The 7,831-nt window shown below is 35.0% G+C and overlaps 2 long non-coding RNA genes across 2 annotated transcripts; both read right to left on the minus strand.

Moving 5' to 3' along the window:
- Nucleotides 1-1,135: 1,135 nt before the first annotated feature.
- LOC127159501 (uncharacterized) lies at nt 1,136-3,352 on the minus strand. The gene is made up of 3 exons (XR_007826460.1): nt 2,450-3,352; nt 1,490-1,615; nt 1,136-1,342 (listed from the first exon to the last, which is right to left on the minus strand). It is a non-coding gene; the product is annotated as an uncharacterized LOC127159501 (long non-coding RNA).
- A 370-nt stretch (nt 3,353-3,722) lies between these two features.
- Nucleotides 3,723-7,543, minus strand: LOC127159502 (uncharacterized). Its single transcript, XR_007826461.1, has 3 exons — nt 7,417-7,543; nt 4,019-4,124; nt 3,723-3,939 (listed from the first exon to the last, which is right to left on the minus strand). It is a non-coding gene; the product is annotated as an uncharacterized LOC127159502 (long non-coding RNA).
- Nucleotides 7,544-7,831: the final 288 nt, after the last annotated feature.

Raw genomic sequence — 7,831 nt, forward strand, 5'->3', positions numbered from 1 at the left:
ATCTATATAAAATAATACGCCATTGTCCTTCGTTTTATTAATACACTTGTCTTATTTGTGTAAAGGATGCCTAGGCTAAAATGCCACAACTTAAATCGTATATATTTAATACGTCTAATATACGGAGCTGATTGCGTCATCATGACAACCTGTAATATACTTGCATTGACTACATTAGGCTAATTATTAATAAAAACCTTTAAGCCTTACCTTGTTCATTTATGTAATGAGATAAATTCACATTTATTACGATCGATTTTAAATGTATCAAATTTAAAGGGGACAGTTCGATTTTGGTATTGTAAAAGTATGTAAAATTATTGTAAAAGTTGGTATTGTATAATTGTCAGTTATTTTTTTTTTTAAGATGTGTTCCACTTATCATAAAGTGTTAACATTTGAATGTCAGAATCAACAGTTCTCCATATGCAGTAGGCTATACATAGGCTAAATAGAGGTTGATTGCTTTGATAGTTTAAATAAGTAACATGACATTGACCTTCAGGCCTTGTTCATCACAAATTGATATGAAATGTGTCCAGGTTCTCCACATAAAGATGAATAAAAAGACATACATTACTTTTTTGGGCATTTTATATTTATTATTTTACAAAAATAATTCAATTTAAAATGTTACAAAAATATACACTATCAGCCAAAAGTTTTTGAACAGTAAGATTTTTATTGTTTTTTTAAAGAAGAGTCTTCTGCTCACCAAGCCTGCATTTATTTGATCCAAAATAATACAAAATTTAAGCTTTCTATTATATACAGTATGTTAAAGTTTAATATATTTCTGCGATCAAAGCTAAATTTTCAGCATCATTACATCATTACAGTCTTCTGTGTCACTTGATCCTTCAGAAATTATTGTAATATGCTGATTAGCTGCTCAAGAAACATTTTTGTTTGTCATCAATATTCAAAGCAGTTGAGCACATTTGTTCCAAATATTATAAGTCTAAGAAGTTGAATGAACAGTTGAATGATCAGACAAACAGTTCTTGCTATGCAGTACACATACCTACATACACAGGCTACACAGAGAGATTCCTTGCTCTGTAAAACTATTTACAGAACATGGCATAAGGCCTTGTTCATCAAGACAATTTGATATGAATGTGTCCAGCTCCTCCAGATACTCAAAGATGAATAAAAAGACATCTCTTGCTTCATCCGATTCTCCCCCCACGATAGTCTTTGATGGCATTCTGTTGATTTTTACTGTCCATCTGTAGAAAGGCAGGACCTTTCACCACCCCACAGAATAAATCACATTGACTCCGTTTCCAGCACCACGATGGACCTTTGCAAACTTCCACTTTATGTCCTCTTGGCACTCCTGATAAAAATAGAGAATACATATGTGTTGGAAGCTATATATGTCCACTAAAAAGTATTTACCTCATCATTCTACATACAAACATATGTATGATTTATATATATTTATTTATCTACATCAATACCTAGAAAAATGCTCTCACCATACCTCCACGCACTACTGCATGGCTTATGTGGTCCTCCATGTGAATTGTAATTAGCCATTAGTATAGCATAGGTAAAACTGCAGCAGGGACCCCTCAACCCGGCAGAACTGCCCTGCATCAGGCTTGGACTGAAAATGTGTAGAAAGCACAAAAACATTGACAAACGTTATGTGATCTTTCCATTAATGCAGAAGAATACAAAGATAATTTGTGACATACACAGAGCTATCCAGCAAGATTTAGTGAAACGATGCGGTTACTCATCTGATTTACTGTGCATGGTTACTGTGATCAGTGTTAATCATTAAAGATGTAATATGTATGTGAGTGTTTTGTGTGGGGGTCAGGTTATAAAAAAAAAAAAAAATTGCACATTGATTCAGCATTCACTTTATGTCATAAGATGTAGATAGATAGAATAGATAGTGCACTATCTATTCACACATGTATGTATGTGTGTATGTATTTGTGTGTGTGTGTGTACACACACTTATGTATGTATGCACACACACACACACGTATGTATAGTACAGACAGACACACACAGTGCACTGATTCTTACGTTCTTACGACATAAAATGAATGCTGAACGTGCATTTTTATCCCCCCCCCCCCAACACAAACACATAACAACACTCATCTAACCCACGCACACAAATAATATATATAAATATGTAAATTTGTTGTCAGCTAAATAATAAAGTGTCTGTGTGAAGTTTAAAACACATACTAAGCGCGCCGAACTGTTTATGTACACGAACGCACGCACACATATAATATATATAAATATATATGTAAATTTTGATGTCAGCTAAATAATAATGTGTCTGTGTAAAGTTTAAAACACATACTAAGCGCGTCGAACTGTTGTTTGTGTACATGAACGCAACGGCGCACACATTCTTAAAAGTTGTCAATGTTTTTAGTTATGGTAAAGACCAAAGATATATTTTTTTACTTACCCACACGGCAAACAACAAGGTCTTTTCGATGCTTCTTCCTGTTTCAAAATGATGAATGAATGTGACGTTTTTGGACACGGGCGTGGTTTGTGACGTCGCCCTTGGATGTGCGCGGGGTTGGATGTCCACCGCAGGCTGCAGCGAGACGCTCCTCGTACAGTCAGCCGAATTTTGTAGAGATTCGAAAGTGATAAACGACCGAAAATATCTGCCGCGCCGCCCGGCAGTATTCAGCGCGCACCATTCAATGTGTGACGCTCCGCTCAATATTCCGCTCTATGAATGTGCGTTCCATTGAGTTGATCACGGCCCATATGAATGCTCCACTCGTGTACGGCTTATGCTCACTGGAAAAGCAAAGTCCGCTCAAATAACGCGCCGACAGAAAATGTCTATGTATACTTGTTCCTGTTTGCAACAGTGTCGCATACTGTGCTGTAACATGGTGTAGTACTGCAGTACTGGACAACGCTGGTAAAATGACGCTACCCTCTCGTGACGGTTTGCTCTGCTCACATGCTCTAATAATAGCTTTGTAGGACTATACATTATTTTGATAATTAGTCAAAGAAAGTTATATCTAATTCGGTTTCATAGAACTGAATAAAAATAATATATTGAGATTTAATATTCATATATTTTCTGTCCAATTTTATTTTTACTTTTCATAAACGTGGTTATTTTATTGGCTTTTGATTTTTTTTTTTATTCAGTATCATTAAAATTATTGAGTTAAATTTAAAAGTCTTGACTATATTATTTAATAAAATAATAAATAATTATTACAAAGCAGTTTCAGTTTCGGCCAAGAATTTTCATTTCGGTACATCCCTAGATCGTTTTCAGGGTGATACAAGACCCCACTGTGAAATGATCTTGCTTATTATATGGCTACTTGCCACATATGTAAATAATTTAACACAAAATATGAATTTCATCATGTTTTATTACCTCAAGACTCGCAGTACCCGCTGCAGCTGTCTGTTATCAGTTGTAGCGGTTTTTGTCGTAAAATAACAGACCACTAGATGGTGCAATTGATATCAGAAATGAGAATTGCCATTAGCCGAGTAAAATTATGAATGAATGACGCATAGTAGTTCTGCTCTAAGCATGGATAAGGTTTTGAAAAGACAACAAAATCTGTTTAAATAACAATGAATGCTGTTACATAATAAAGAAAATAGTACATAGTAAAGCTACATGCTTTACTTTTAATGTTTCTACTCTAAAAAAAAAAAAGGGGGCGTGAATTTTTTTATTCTGCAAAAGGGGGCCCGGCAGAAAAAGTTTGGGAACCACTGTTGTAATGAATCAACACAGGAGTCATTGGTCATACTCGGATCACTCACTCACAAGTGCAAGAGCAATGTTAAAAATGAAATTGCACAAATGCATAACCATAAATTAGTGATGTTAAAGTCGTCTGACCTTGATTCCATCCTGCCAATGATGACTTTCTGAAGACGCTCTGCTTCACTCACAAGTTTCTGATGGAAAATATGGAGCATAACTGTTAAAATGAATACTTTACAAAGAATGTGTGTGATTTTGTGTGCGTTTTCTTACCTCAAGTGCTTTGCGTTTCTTTGCCAGCAGTCTCTCGATGTCAGTCGCAACTTTCTCAACGATTATTTCTGACCAGACTGAACTGTCTTCTCTTCTCACTGTAGAACTAAAACATCAAAACATCCTCTCAGTTATATATGTATATATCATTATACATCAGTGATGCGTGGGTGTATGTATAAAAATGTATAAACAACCCGAACCCGACCAACGTTTTCAACTAACCCGCCCGCAACTCGGACCGCAAAAAAAGAAAATATTGTACCCGACCCGCTTCCTGACTGATGAATGCGATTTTTATGTTTCGACCCTGCTTGAAGAATTCATCAGCAGGTCAACTGAGAGAAGGCCCACTTTTGGAAAAGTGTGAAAGCCCTTGAGAGCGCAAACTGTTCTTTTTCTGAATGCTGTTATAGCCTATTGTTATGTAATAAAGGCTTGATTTATTTATTTATTTCGTTTCATTTTCTTAATTAAGATGCTGCATGTGTTTATCCAGTCTAATCGAAAGGGTGCGTCTCTCCCCCGACTTTCCCAACAAAAATCCCACCCCCTCTCAGAAAATACATAAAACTGACATTACTGAGCTATATGCGTTTAAAAGTAACCTATTAAAATGATAAAATGGTTCAACGTGTTGGGAAATCAGGATTTTTTTCCCGCGTCAGCATTTATTCAACAGTTAGTTGAATATAAATACTAGTACTATATAAATTACAAAGGTTTAATTGGCATCTTTATTTCAAACGACTCGACCGACCACGACCCGAATATCATTAAAAATATTTTTGGATGACTCGTAACCGCGGGTGACCGCGGGCACCCGCTCATTTTGGATCAACCCGCGCATCACTGGTATACATATACACTACTAGTCAAAAGTTTTTGAACAGTATGATTTTTAATGTATTTTAAAGAAGTATCTTCTGCTCACCAATCCTGCATACAATTGATCCAAAGTACAGCAAAAACTGTAAAAATCTGACATAATTTTACAATGTAAAATAACTGTTTTCTATTTGAATATATTTTAAAATGTAATTTATTTCTGTGATTTCAAAGCTGAATTTTTAGCATCATTATTCTAGTCACATTATACTTCAGAAATCATTCTATTTGCTGCTCAAAAACCATTTAATATTATTATTACACTGAGAACAGCTGAGTATAATTTTTTCAGGTTTCTATGATGCACAGACAGTTTAAAAGAACAGCATTTTTCTGTTCTATTGTTTTTATTTTCAATGTTATAAATGGCTTTATCATCACTTTTGGTCAATTTAAAGCTTCCTTGCTTTATCCCCCGCGCGACTCCAAGCTTTTTAATGGTACGATGGCATTTTAGTGCCACGTAAAAAAAAAAAAAAAAAAGACAAGAATAAAAGAAAAATAATAAAATCGAAATTCTGAGAATAAAGTTTTCAAAATATTTCTAGAATAAATTCAAAAAACAGAGAATTTATAGCAATTACAGTTACAAATTTTGACTGTATTCTCAAAATATTTTGACTTTATTCTCATAATTTCAACTTTATTCTTGAGACATTTTGACCTTATTGTCGAAACATTTTGACGTTATTCTCAAAACATTTCGACTTTATTTTTGTTATTTTGACTTTATTCCCGAAACATTTCAGTTTTATTCTCATAATTTCAACTTTATTCTTGAAATATTTCAATCGTATTTTTGAAATTTCTTTTTTAACGTGGCACTAAAACGTGGCACTATGCTATTCTACGTTGTATATACGTGTATAATGTTACAAATACTTTTTATTTCAACTAAATGCTGGTCTTTGGATCTTTCTATTAATCAAAGAATCCTGAAAAAAAATGTACTCAACTGCTTTAAATATTAATAATAACAATAATAATAATAATAATAAAAAAAAAATGTTTCTTGAACCACAAATCAGCATATTAGAATGATTTCTGAAGAATCATGTGACACTGAATACTGGGTCCATGAAGAGCATCCATCAGCCTGCGGGGAAACTGTGAGTGAGCTGCATGTTTGTTTTTTGCATTATTAATGTTCATTACTGAGCTATATGAACATTAATAATGCAAAAGTACTATATAAATTATCGGAAAATCCGATGTAACTTCCTGTTAGATGTGACACACTAAAAATAAACTCATTTTGCAGTGATTCCACCTTGTGTAAATGAGTGTTTGCGCTCCAGCGTGAGGTGTGAGACAACAGCTGCTAAAAATCCAGCTCCGTGACTGAAGACTGAAGCCTCATTAACCCGGTAAATAACCTCTGAGTCCAGAACAAGAGCTGTTTAGAGCTCAGATCAATACAGGAACATCAAACACACGCTCACTTTCACACTGACAACCTGAACGTTTAGACATAGCATTTAAAGTAAGACAATGAGTCAAGATGAAGCCCATGAACTTGTTTTTACAAAAAAAAAAAACAAAATAAATCAATATTATAGCCTAAGATTAGACAATTCAAACTAGTCCTGCTGGATAAACTGGATTCTGCATTTATTTATCAATGTTTATCTGTTTACATTGTGTTAGATCTCATTTTGAAATATTTAAATGTGATAACAGCACAAAATAAAAGCTGAATTTGCGCACTTCAATTTCCCATCCTCTTTTTCATTTTACTTTGTTTTTCCAATTATGACGCTAACTCTCATCAATTTAATAGGTCACAACATAGAAATGTAATGCATTGTCAGTGATATTTCATGGTGACAATGTGACAAAGTAAAAAAAAATAAATAAATAAATGAAATAAAATCACTAAACATGCATAAATGCAAACTTTGACAGAAATATGAGTCTGTAAGGATGGGGAGACAAACACTGCTGTTACAAAGACTGATGAAAGTCAAGGTCAGAGGTCAAGTGTTAGGATCAAGAGCATTATCCAGGGATGGTTCAGAAGACATGGCTGTCACATGATGTGTATTTCTGCTGAATAAAATCCCTCTGGGTTTTAATCTCAGCTCTAGAAGCTCTTCATGAAAAGATCATTAGTTCTCATTAGAAAACTGTTTATCTCAAATATCATTAATAATGTGATGACCTAACAAATAATGCATGTACAAACATGCTGGTTATATCCCTGTATTGATCATCATCAGCAGTGAAGCGCTCTGTCTACAGCACTGTGGCATTCTGGGTAAATGAATGAGGGGTGAACCATCTGTTCTCTCTCAGTGATGTGAGCAGACGCACACACAGAGCTTCAGGATGCATTGAGACGCTGTAGCCTCTCGGTGGTAGAATGGCAGGATCATTATATTCTCCAGCACGGATTCTGCAGGAGTGTCTGAGTTCTTCGTTGTTTGTGGGTGTTTGACATGCAAGCCAGACCCACGGTAATGAGCACACGTTTGACAGAGATGCTGGAAAAGCCACACACACAGCCTTACCCCTTTTAGTTGTTGAGCGCCGCTGATGTGCTGCAAGACTCTGTCAATCTCCTGTTCAATGCGACGAGCCCAGTGCATGATCCTACACAACACACACAACAAAACCATCACACAATGGAAAAACACAGCTTCTGCTGTAAGTTTCATGACAGAAATCAGGGATTTATATCACTGTAGCTGTACATATTATCATGGCTGTGGCTGTATATATGCATCACTGTAGCTGTATATGCCATTTTTGTTATTTTGCATTACGTATATATAAATTAATATGCCTTATTTCTCTCTCTCTCTCTCTCTATATATATAATTTTGAGTGTTTGGTGCATTCTCACACAAAGATGGTCAAGGCTATAAGAGGTTCAGTAACAACATGAAACGGAGTTACAGTACTGTAGCCAGGGTCATACAGAGG

The sequence above is a fragment of the Labeo rohita genome, unplaced genomic scaffold (assembly GCF_022985175.1).
Source record: "Labeo rohita strain BAU-BD-2019 unplaced genomic scaffold, IGBB_LRoh.1.0 scaffold_2212, whole genome shotgun sequence".
Classification (NCBI taxonomy): Eukaryota; Metazoa; Chordata; class Actinopteri; order Cypriniformes; family Cyprinidae; genus Labeo; species Labeo rohita.